Raw genomic sequence first — 13046 nt, 5'->3', positions numbered from 1 at the left:
TTTCCCCCAGCCCAGGCTTTGATGTACCTTTATAAGAGCTGCAAAACACATTTCATGCCAAGGAGCAATTTGCAGGCACAGCACTAGACATTTCAGGGCATTGCTAGTTATTCATACAGGTTTTTTTGGCAGCTTTTCGAAATATAATACTATAGAACTCTCACAGTAACAAGTATTTTCATGCATTTGTCTTCTCTGTGAAAATAATTTATAATTTTTTCCACAACAGAGAACTCATCCTAGCAATGTACAAATTTTAAATCCTATGGTTAGCTTTTAATAGTGCTAATTCTAAAGCAGTCTTAACCAAAGGTATCTTGACATATGTGTACAAAATATCTCTTGCAGGTAACAGAAAGGAGGCAACAAAACAAAAAAGCCTTACATCCCCCACTGCATGCTTCAGCTGACCTACCTTCCCCCAGGGAAACAATGCAATGCCTGATAAATCATATGCCTGTTGTGAAAACAAAGGCTCATCTCTGTTTCTGCTTTTTCTGTACAAAATGTACAAATAAGTACTTTTAACTTGGATAATAATTCCACATAAGAAAAGGTTTCTGTTAAGCAGGCACAAGCCATATATACTTCGTTTACTTAAAACTCCTAAAGTTAGGCTAGGAAGGCTCAGAACTTTGTAATTTATGAGTGATTTTACCATAAAGATACAGAAATTTGAAAAAAAATATCTTGCACTCATACTTTACTATGAGCCTATGAATGGCATTACCAGCAAAAGACAAAGCTGTGCATAGTAGCTTTCCTCAATGAGAAGAGTTTCCATCACAGGCTGGCTTCTGGAGCATGAGAGGATGTCTTAGTTTAGTTACCCTTTAACACCCAAATGTACTTCCTACAAAGCTGTCCAAGGACAATTGCACCACAGAATTTAAATGCCACTGATATTCAGCTACCAGTAATCCATTCCTACAGGCCAAGAGCCACAGGGCACCTTTTCTTGCCTTCTCTCTTTCCTCAGTTCCGCAGGTACATTACTGTTTTCTTAGTTTTTGTTTCACATATCAGGCAGACTTAGCCATTACCCCGAGCTGCATTTTCAATTTAGAAATCAGAAGTCTGAATCTCATGTTCTGGAAGATATCCATCTCTACTCACCAAATGCTCCTTACCTCATTTACGTTGTCAAAAAAATCATCTCATCAGACTTAAAGTCATCCTGATATTCTGGCTCTTCAGAAAATATTAATTCATCCCTGGGGGTTGGGCTGGAAGCATTTCCAGGAGAACCTCTGCAAAAGGCTACCTACAGCAAGTTTTGGCTCACCAGTACAGGTCTCCTCTGTCCTGGAAGGCAGGTCAGCCCTGCTTATCCAGAAAGGGATGTCTTTCTCCCATCTGCTCCAGCCCCAGAACCTCTTTGGGAAACAGAGAAAAGGATAACCACTGCCAATTCAGCACTCTGCTCCTGCCCCCTCATGCACCATCCCCAGCTGCCAAGCAATTTGATATTCAGTTGGCAGCAACCATCTTGTTCTCTCAGAGAAAGTAAACTAATTGCCTTCATTATTACTGTTGTTTCTCATATCCCATTTGTGCTTTGTGCCACTTGGCTCTTTTGATCATTCATCTTAAATATACACAGACTTCACTCAATTTAGAATTACCAGTGTTGTATTCTGCAGGTTATTACTCTTTCCAGAAATAAGATTTCTTATAGTTAGATAGTATTTGGATAAGTAAGGAGTCAGAGTCTCCCTTTGCACCTTATTTACTTTTCCCCTCCCTCTACCTATCGGTTAATAAAAAAATATGGATGCAAAGTGTAAGAAAATCTTGGGAGATAAGAATGACTGCAGAAACATACAGAGAAGCTAAACACCATCACCTAGCAAATCAATAGCAAAGTCGGAAAAACTTCCAATCTCTTCATCTAAATCCTAGACAGTCTCAAAAAAACTACTTTATTTCTATCACCTTGGTTTCATTTATGACACATTTCTCATTTCAGTTGCTTGAAATACTTTCAACAGTGAAAGAAAAAATACATGAAGAGTTCTTCTTTATTTTCACAGTTTAGTTTTAAATTAAAAAGAACATAGCATGATCCCTAAATCCTTTATTTCAAAATTTATGTTTGATTATGAAAGGAGAGATCAAAGGGACAGCAGAAAGTATGGAGCTTTTTTGTTTAAAATGAGGCAATTTTTTAATAAAATGGAAAGAAAATCCCTACAAGTATTTCTCAACTATAATATGCTAAAGATAGACTTAAATACAAACATTTGGCTCCAATTTGGTGTACAGAATAACAACTACATAAAAACAACAGTCAAAACCTAAGGGTCCAGTCCTCAGGATCTTCTAATAAAGAAAACTTTACTTTAGGAGCATTTTTGGCCAACTATTTGATGGATGAAAGAGATACATACACCCAAAATGATCAGAGCAAATAGAACAGCAACCACGTAGCCTTCAAGTTGTCATTTAACAGACTCAGACAGCAAAAAAATATAGCCAGCAAGGCAGCTGAATGCACAAGTTATTTCCAGTCTCTTTGCTCATATTAAAGGCTATTTCTCTGTCATAGCAGCAACATTCATTATATTTGGAGCAGTGAAACAATGAAAACATCATCACACTGTAATTGGCCTGGGGAAACTGGCATTAGGGCATGTCAATCCTTTCAGTCAAAGGAAGATTGTGGTTCATTCCTCCAGTGATCTCCACTGTGCTGGTTTTGGCTGGGACAGAGTTTATTTTCTTCACAGTAGCTAGTATGGGGCTGTGTTTTGAATTTGTGCTGGAAACAGTGTTGATAATACAGGGATGCTTTCATTACTGCTGAGCAGGGCTTACACAGAGCCAAGGCCTTTTCTGCTTCTTCCCCCACCCCACCAGCGAGTGGGCTGGGGGTGCACAAGGAGCTGGGAGGGGACACAGCTGGGACAGCTGACCCCAGCTGACCCAAGGGATATTCCACACCATACGACATCATGCTCAGCATATAGAGCTTAGTGAAGAAGGAAGGGAGGGGCGTTCGGAGTGATGGTGTTTTATCTTCCCAAGTAACCGTTACGTATGATGGAGCCCTGCTTTCCTGGGGATGGCTGAGCACCTGCCTGCCCATGGGAAGCAGTAAATGAATTCCTTGTTTTCCTTTGCTTACGTGCACAGCTTTTGCTTTACTTATTAAACTCTCTTTAAACCAACCCACGAGTTTTCTCACTTTTAGTCTTCTGATTCTTTCCCCCATCCCACCACGGGGGGGAGGTGAGCAAGCAGCTGTGTGAGGCTTGGTTGCCAGGTGGGGTTAAACCACAACACCCACCCAGAAACAGCTCCACAGCCAAGAGCTCCTCCACCTTTATTATAGCTATTAGTTTATCCCATCAGGCTTAGATATCATAAAACACAGTAAGCAAACTCACAACAAGCAGTCAGTCATCTCCACTGGATTCCACTTTGGCTTGTAACAAATTGTGGGTTTTATGAGCAATTTCAATTAAATCATTTTGTGATGAAACTTTTATTGAGAGGCACCATAGGAACAAAACCAGCAGCATAATTCAATTTGTTTTCTTACTAAAGATACATGGTTGATCAGTATTTTTCAAATGAAGGCCTTCTACCCTTGTGTCTTGTAAAAAGACAGAGGACATTTCTCTAACCTCATTAAGTTCATAACAAAGACCAGAAGGAATACTGTCTTCAGTTTTCAAAAGATGACATATGGTGTGTTCCACAGGATTGTCAGAACTAATCTCTGAAATCTTCACCTTAAATTGGCTGACAACTGTGCTAAGCTAAATTTATTTTTGTATTAACCCTTAGGAATACAAGCACTTTCTAGATTGCCAGCAAATAGTAAAACTAGTAACCTTTGCAATTCCATTTTGCTGTTCATCTGAAAGCCTCAAAGCAGTATACATGTGCCAATCTTCAGAACATCCAGTAGGAGAGATCCTAAAGCCACTTTAAAGATAGAAACATAGAGTAACAAATAGAGGAAATTAGATGGCAAGGTAAGATTACAATTCAAGGACAAAGCTTTGGAGCTAATTCCCCAAGTCCTAGCTCATAGCTGGAGAAAGTCTTACCATTAAAGCAAGTATTTCCTAAGTATTTCCTGAGCAAAGACCTTAAAGTGAGATGCTCAAAAATATTAAGCAACTTGTTTCGCCTACCCACCCCCCAAATCTATAAATGGATAAAACATCATTCTGTACTTCACACAGTGTATGAAGGCGGCTGATTAAATACTAAGATACTCAGTTATAACAGCCAGCAAACACGCAGACAGGACAAGATTTTACTAAAAGGAACGTTTTTCCATTAAGTGCAGAGTCACCAGGTAAAACTTCTCATTCCATCATTTCAGATAGTCTCTTCTAGCTTTTGCTGAAGGCTGTTTCTAGCATTACTTTGTACAGCATGTGAGGCTATCTAAAAAGATCAATAAGATCAGCGAGCGCTAGCAAAATCAGTTTTAACAACACATCCAGACTTATATTTCTCAGAAACCAGACAACATAGGCATTCTTTGGCTTAGTAGCAGAGAAAAGGAGAGCTTACATCTCTAGAAATTATTTCCCTTTGATCATTCCTTGATCAGACACAACAGCTTCCCTCAACTCCATCTAGAGAAGTTTTCTTAACTCTTCCTAGATTTTCTTCACACTAAGGCATATCGCAACATACTACTCTTCCAAGGTCAGGCATTTTTCTCATAAAACATTGAACTAGAAGACAAGCCTTTTTGGAAGTGAGGAATATCTGTTGTCCCCAAGATATTTTTGTCACCTCAACTGTAAATTAGAGGTTCTTCTGCATTGTTACCTCTAAACCTAACTCCTGACAGCTTCTTCCTAGCTGTATTTCCATAAATGGCTACAACCCATACTTATTTTTGATCTACATGTTCATTGTGCTTGACTGTAGTGTTAGAAATCACAGCCCATCCAGGTATGGCTTTTTTCTTTATCTGACTACTGTTTATTATGGCTAGCGAGAATTTGCCTCTGCTTTCCTCCCCAAGCTGTGAATATGGTTATTCAATCATGATATATAAAGATCATTTCAGAGATAATCTCAGATTCAATTAAAAGTATAGGCAAAAAGTATAGGCATTCATTTCATGAACAAAACAAAAGCTTCAGCTGGTGGTGTTCAGGCAACATCAACCTACATGGAGTCTTTGGGAGACATTGCTTGGATTCTCTGTGAATAGAGACAAGTTTCCAGAGCCAGACACACTTTGTCATGCACCAAAAATTAATCTTGCAAGCTCCTCTAGGCAGAGAGGAAGAAACAAAGAAAACATTCAAATCCCTTTTACATCACATACACATAATACACAAGTGAAGGAGCAAAAATAACACCAGTATAAACCCTTCATGTAGCAGCTCATCACCTCCATTAGAATTGCTAAAGCAAAGACTTTGTGTCAGCTTCATATTGATCACAGATGGAAATCGGTTAACCATTTTCCCCTCACAAAGATTCTCACCATGAAACAGCAAGCATCTTTGTGATATAAAAGTTACTTGCTCAACAACAGAAAAGAAGCTTTAGCTTCAACAGTCCTGAAAATTAGGCCGCTAACTCCATTGTGCCACGGCCTACATTCAAAACTCACGGCATTCAAAGGAATTAGAAATGTCTATCTACTGTTCAAAATGATACCTGTTGATTTTTGGGGGGTTTTTTTGCTGCCGTACAGTCATAATAGCATAGGTATGTCTAGATTTTTGTAAAATTTATTTCAATTATTCCCTAAAAATTAATGGTGACCTTTTGCAGTAGGCTAGTATACGTTTAGTATCTATAGACTTTCTTACAGAGCTCTGCAGAGGCATTCTCAAAAGAAAGACATTATTGTTGAAATTCACATCGTCAGAATACATGAAGTGTTACACCGGAGAATACTGTAAGGTTGTAAGATCAGACAGGCACAGTTGGCCTATAATTAATATTATTGCACTGACAAGGGTATGTGTGTATGTACTGAAAATTAGTTATATGCATAAAATGTTTGTTCTTGAATGATATTTACATATAAAGTAATATGTAATATGAAGAATTCTCTCCTGCAATGATAATGGCTTCCAGTTAGACCTCATATACAGTAAAAGCTTATGTCTGTGACAAAGCATGTATGAGCACCTTTACACTAAGTCAACACCTCAACACTCTATCAGCAAAGCATTTGGGAGCCAGCAGGCCCTGGCTTCTCAAACATCTTTGAAACCAAGCTTGTTTTACACCAGCTATATTGACAGAAGTGTTTTGTTTTTAAACCAAAGCCTTGACCTTTGTAGGGCAAAAAATCTTCTACTGTGCATTGGTATTTCCAAATACAGGCAGAAATAGTCCTGTCTGTACCGGGTTCACAGAGAGGTATTCCCGTTCATTTTCAAGTGAAATGCAAACCTATTTTCCCAAGCAAAAGAGTGAAACGCCAAAGATAGGGGAAACAGTTACTGCTGGTCTTCAGTAAGATGATGTCTACTATGTGAAGCTACATAGCTGACCAGGGCCTAGGTGCCCCAAGACATGTTCAGGACAGCCTCCCAAAAGTACAGAGACTGATAAGATACTGTTTTGACAGCATTTGAAGGCCCTAGCTTACACAATCTTTCCTACTGGTTTCAGCAGTCCAATTGGGTTTACAGTGCAAGTCTTCTGGCCACCCCCTGGGTAGGCTCAGACTCCCCAGATGTGTTCAGCCCTGCCTCTTTAGGAGGGGAAGCAGCTCTCTAAAAAAACAGTAAGCTCTAGTATGAGTATGTGCTGGGCTGTCCATTTCCAGCAGCAACAAGGAGGCGCGCTCACCCCTCCCTCACCACATTCCCACACTTCGGTGTTTTAGCAAAAGCTTCATCTTCATGACCGTGACATATTCAGAATTCTCCTTGATGACTGTAGAACAGGACCACACACACACATGCTGCCTTCTCCTGACTTTCAAGTCAGCAAAATTTTAACTAAATCCTATCATTTAATAATTATTACATTAACATGAACACTTGCCACCACTGTGTTGCTTACTCTCCTCGCATCTCCATCAGGTCCATTTAACTTATAGCATCTCTGAGATGAGGACTAATAATTGCTTTGTGTTTGCACTCCAGCATGACTGATCCCTACTTAGGAACATTTAAGATTATAATTGCATACCTGTATCAATTGCCACAGAGACAATTCAGGCACAACCACTTTCCTCAGTGCATGTAAAAATCTCACTTTACTTTGCTGTTATTTGGAAAACAAGATAAAGCATAGAGGACAATAGGAATTAGCAAAAAAATATATTTATATAAATATATATTGAAGTCTTTGTCTAAAAACTTCAGGACCTAGGATCAAATTTTCATGCTTAAATCTTTTCCTATCTGAACCAACCCTCTAGTGAAGGTGGGAAACAATTAAATGAACCTCATGAAGATGAAATTCCATGCAATTTTTATTATTTATTTTCCACTATTTAGGGTTGAATTAGCTTAACATTTGCAAGATATAGGTATTATTGGGTCTAAACTAGAAACTACATCTGATCTGGCCTTAAGTATCACAAACACAATCAAGTCCCTAATGTTTTATCTAGGAGAGCAGATTTTTGCATGGAAAAGAAGTTAAAATGTTAGTAGCTCCAGTTTGACCCAGTACTTCATATAAATGATGGCATACCTTAACAGCACACAAACTTTCCAAAGAGTTCATGATAGAAACATTTCAGCATTCATGCATCAGTGTTTCAAATTAATTCATAGTATCATCACAACTAATTATTTGTTGTTCTCTCCACCAGACTATGAAGAGTTATGCTGGCTTAGCTTTGGGTTTTTCTAAAGCAAAGAACCTGAGAAAGAATGGATATTTTGATCTATGTAAATATAAAACTACACAAAATGATGATGAGACAGTTACAGTTATAAAGATTATTAAATTAACCTTCTTCAACAGCCCATGAGGAAGGAAAGCTGGGCTATCAAAATCAGCTGTAATTGCTTAATGTGGATGAAAGCCAACAATTCAGAACTAACACTCACACACTAATGGTGGGTATCAATGTGCAATACCTACATGAGACAGGCTCTATTGATATATTTTGAAGATCCCAAAATCCATTTTTCATAGCAATTCTTTAGAGAGATGGGATTTAAACTATAGTTTAACATGTTAGAAAAGCCAACTCAGAATTTGAACAGCTTAATATATTGTTGTACTAAACACCCCAGTATTTTCAGTTTGCTTAATTTCCTGAGATGCTATAGATTAACACATTAAAATTGCATGGGAAAGCATAACTGTGCCCCCTTGTGTGCATTAGTAACATCATCATACGACAGGTCTTGAACACACTACATGCTTTTCTGCTGGCTTATTTTTCAGTTTATGAAACTTTTCATAGAATTTAGTTAACTCTGGGAATAATTCCATAACGAGCAGCACAAATGTGACAGGTAAGAGGCAGCAAAGGGAGATGCACTGTAGGCCAGCCCTCCATCCCTACCTCTCATGAGCGCTGTTTGCACATGATACTCCCCAACACCGCTCACAGGCAGAGAAAATTAAGAAATTGAATTCAAGGTGAAGGGAGGAACAAAGTACAATACGCCTGCAGCACATTACTCATTCAGTATCACTGCCCCCAGGCCAGCAATGTTGGGGAACAACACCACAGGCAGTGTTTAATGCCTTCTTTAATATGCTTAGCATAACTCTTTTCTTTTTTTTTTTTTTTTTGTAAATAGGCTATACTGAGTGAGATTTTTTTTTTAATTAACAATAATGGAGCACAGTCTCCAGAACACCAAAGAGTCTTTCTAATTAATGAGTAGCTGCAGTGACAGCCTCTGAGCTTTTCTAACACAGTGAAATAAGGTAATTTGGGTGTCATTGGAAAATGACAGTGGCTGCAGTATTCCACTCTGTCCACAGGCTGATTTACTCTCAGACAGGAGCTATTGATGATCTTCAGACAAATTTGTTCCCTGTTCAGCCACATGGCTAAATACCACTTAGATTAAGTCAAAACCAAAGGTTATCACTTCTCTCTGTTTTTAAACAAGCTAATTTTGAGATATTACATGGATAAACAGAGTACAAGAAAGTCTGGCTGGCTCCAGCGCTGGAGTTCTCTTTGTAGACAAGCTAGATTCCCTTCCTTCTCACAAATAATTTAAAAAAAGAAAAGATTTCTAATTTAGACAATCACAGAACCACACAGAATCCCAGGTTGGAAGGGACCTCAGGGATCATCTAATCCAACCTTTCTAGGAAGAGCACAGTCTAAACAAGATGAGGTTTAATTGTATAAAAATCATGTGTCTGGTACTACACAAAAGAAAAAAAACAACCACAACAAATTTTAGGAAGGTTTCAGTGTGTAAAGCAGGTAATAGTTTTCTTTGTTCCCTCCATCTCCCCACCAAAGTATTTGTACTCTGCAAAGTGTGACAAAGCAGTACCTTTAAACAGTAAGTAGGATATAATTGCTTTAAAATATATTTCAGTACTGACTAGGTATGACTAGTGTACAGCCTCACCACAAATGTTGGTGCCCAAATTATGGTCTACAGAAGAAGTATCGTCTACAGACAATTGCTTGATCTTTGTAGGAGGCTAAAGAACATGTTAGACCCTTTTCCCATCCAGACATTGTGTTCTCCCTATTGCTGGTTTTCTGGTTATCTGGTTATCATAACCGACAAAAACAAAAGAATTGCAGGTGAAAAGGTATTCCCAGTTATAGAAGTAACATTGCAATTATTGGGATTAAGGCAATGAACACAGACTTGTGGCCTCAAAAGTTTTCAAAGATAGTACCTAGAAATTGTGAGAACATAAGTATATTCTCATATTCAGATGTATGCACACAAGGAGAGTGAAGGTGTTGCCTAAAACACCACCTAACTTTCAAAAGTAATAGGATCTGACCCTTAAAAAGGAAGAAAAAAATTCTGAAAAAGTGTGACATTGAAAATACATTACCAAGCTACAAACCCGGTAGCTGCCCTAGATAACTGGTGTATTCTCTTTTCCATGCATATGACCTCCAAAGACACTCACCTCCCTGTGGGCATAAGTTGTCTCCCATGCTGTACCTACACCCTTGCGCTGTGCAACCAACCACGTGTGCTGCTTCAGGAGTCTCATTTGAGACACACAGACACTTGGAAAACAGAGTTAACCATGTCAGGTAGGCTGCTTTTGGGGCTTACACCAGGCTGCTTTCAATCTCCCCTGCTTCTACCTTCCCCATTCCAGCAACCATTATAGAGGGGGAAGAATGTAAGAGGAGAAAAACCCTGAAGCCTACAAGAGAAAAATTAAAAAATACCAAATCTAGGTCTGCAGAAGAGCAGGCAGAGCCTCATTGCCAGAAATGGAGGTGCCTGAGACAAGTTCAGCCATCCTGAATATTAGGAAAGATAGGCTTATTTGTGTCCAAAATCCTTCCACTCCAATTACTGCAAAAAAAAAAAAAAAATCATATTTTAAGAATCTGTGCAGATAAAGGGCATGGAAATTATTTTTGTAATCAGATCTTGTAATGTTTGAGGGTTTTTTTTCCATGGTGATTCAAGAACTAACATAGGCCTGTTCATATAAAACATCAGGTATTCACATGTATTATTCAGCAGACATTAGAAATGCTAAAAACTACTGAAATGTGGGCAAATTGGTATTTAGCTACAGCAAGAGAAGCTTAAAAACCTATTTCAACATGTAATGGAGAGAATTTTAGTGTACTGAACAAACTTTAAAAGTCCCATTCTTGTTCTGTTTGCAGAAAAGAAACCCCACAAATTACTCCCTGAAGCCAGAGTCTGCTCTGATGAGAGTTTTATGTGGCTAAGCATGATTTAAGATGGAATAGTCTTTTTTCCATATAATTTGCTGTTCCTCTCTATTCTTCCTCCACCCTAGAAGTTCATTTTGAAGCAAATCAAGAGAAATTGTTTTCCCTTGAATTGGATTTTAAACACTCATCATTACAATTCTGTTAAGTAACACTGCAAGAACAAATGCCTATCTCAGTCAGGAAAAATCTGTTGTGAGAATAAAATTTTAAAACTTTCATTTTCAGGTAGCTTTTTCACCTTCATTGCCTCTTTTTAAAAAGATGAAAATTCCATAATTCCTGACAATCAAGTCTGTAAATGGATCCAGTCTGTTCAAGGATCTCCAATCCCCTGCTGACAAAATAATCCTCTTTGTTTTCCAAGATCCTTCAGCTTCCAATGTGTGCCACCTATCCAATCTCAACTTTGCTGGTTTTGCTGTTTTCCATCATTAATAATGTTCTAGTGTTAATCATTGTTCAAAAACAGATGAATGGCGCATCTGCATGGATTTTGAAGCAGGAAATTGAATCTTTATTAGCTATTTAGTGATCTTCCTCTCCTAAAAACCCGATACCTTACTGAGTCCAGGCTGCAGTTAAATGATCTCTTACATCAGTCAAGGAATAACAGTTAACACTTTCAAAGGAAATCCCTTGATTCCTCTCCTCCTTATAAGGATAAGAATATACCAGCAATATCCTAAGACTGTTCATTATTTATCCCTGGAAGCTGGTTTTCTCAGCTTTACCTTCCTTAAAAGAGCTGTAAATTGATAAACTGTGTCCCTGTAATATGAAACAAATCCTATTCTCACTTCCCTTTAAAGCTAAACTGTCCCTTAAAATGGAAGCAGAGACACGGCCACCTGCTCTTTTCTCCCAGATTGAGAAAAACTCTTCAGGCCAAAAATACACAGGCAAATCAGGCATTTAGGGAGTGTGCGATATCTTCATCATATGGGAGAAGGACAGGCAATGCTAGCAGAACAACTGCCCAATTCTCAGAAGTGCCTGAAATCAAGAAAAGACTTGTCAGATTGCCCGTGGCTGCAGGAGGAAGACCAGGCCCTCTCCTCCTCCATAAACATAAGGTGAGTTAGTGTCCTATAAACACTGCATTTTAAGGGCAAAGCTACAAGGTGACTTAGCTAGGGACACATTTCAGGTAATCCAACAATGATGAAATGTTACAATTAATAACTCAGCAATATTCCAGCATGCAACAAACTCTACTGAAACTTCTTTTAATTCCAAAAGATTTACATTTATTCTGATTAATGCCCATTAATGCATGGGGGTTTAGCTTTTCCTTCACCTTCAGCATTTACTGTATTGTAATATTCCCTTTTAATAACTGAATTTGAGATGCAGCATAGACTATATATCTTTCCTCAGATAGTATTTTGAGAAGTACTCAACTTTAAATTATTTTTTTTCTGCTGGTCAGCTGGTAATAGAGCTTCCTTCAAAGGCTCTTTGCAGGTCTAAAATCATCAGACCTACAAATTGTTATATTGCATGTCCTAAAGCATTCTTATGCAACGTACATTTCTCACACCTCTCTTTCCTCTGCAGGCCTTACCACGTACAATGTTACAAACATCCCCTAAAACGGACGGCGCTTCTGTTAAAATATGTTTTCCACAGAGAAAAGCCTCAAATTGAGAATAAAAAAAAGAAAAAAAACATGAAAACTGACATCTCTCTTTTGATTAAAAGGCAAAATATTTGAGCAAATACTTTTTACTACGTTGTCTCCAGATTTTCGCAGTGAAACTACAGCAGCCCCACCAGGAAGCCAGCTTTAGCTTCTGGAAGCAGCCCTCACCAGGCCTTCCCCCACCGGGCTCTGCAGCAGCAAGGCAGCTCACCAAGGCAGGCAGTCGTAGGCACAGCACATTGGTTTCAAGAGGCAAGGTAAATCGTTTCAATCACTGTGTTCGAGTAGTAAAACACAAACGATATTGCTAAAGGAAAATGAGGGGAACACCGATACAGAGGAAGGTCAAAGCACACTAACTGACATCTCAGAGAGAAGCAAAGACAATTTTTCTTAATGTTATACAGGTGGGATAAGGGTGTTAACAAGGGTGGGGTAGATACAGATACTGTTTGCAGCTCATGTAAATAAAATTGTATGCAAATTTGGTAAAGTGGTGGGTGTAAAAGTTCTACTTTCTCTGGGATAAAATGCAAAGTCAAAAACCTTTTGTAAGACAGCTTCATAAAACACAAA

The sequence above is a fragment of the Phalacrocorax carbo genome, chromosome 4 (assembly GCF_963921805.1).
Source record: "Phalacrocorax carbo chromosome 4, bPhaCar2.1, whole genome shotgun sequence".
NCBI lineage: Eukaryota > Metazoa > Chordata > Aves > Suliformes > Phalacrocoracidae > Phalacrocorax > Phalacrocorax carbo.
This window is presented reverse-complemented; position numbering follows the sequence as displayed.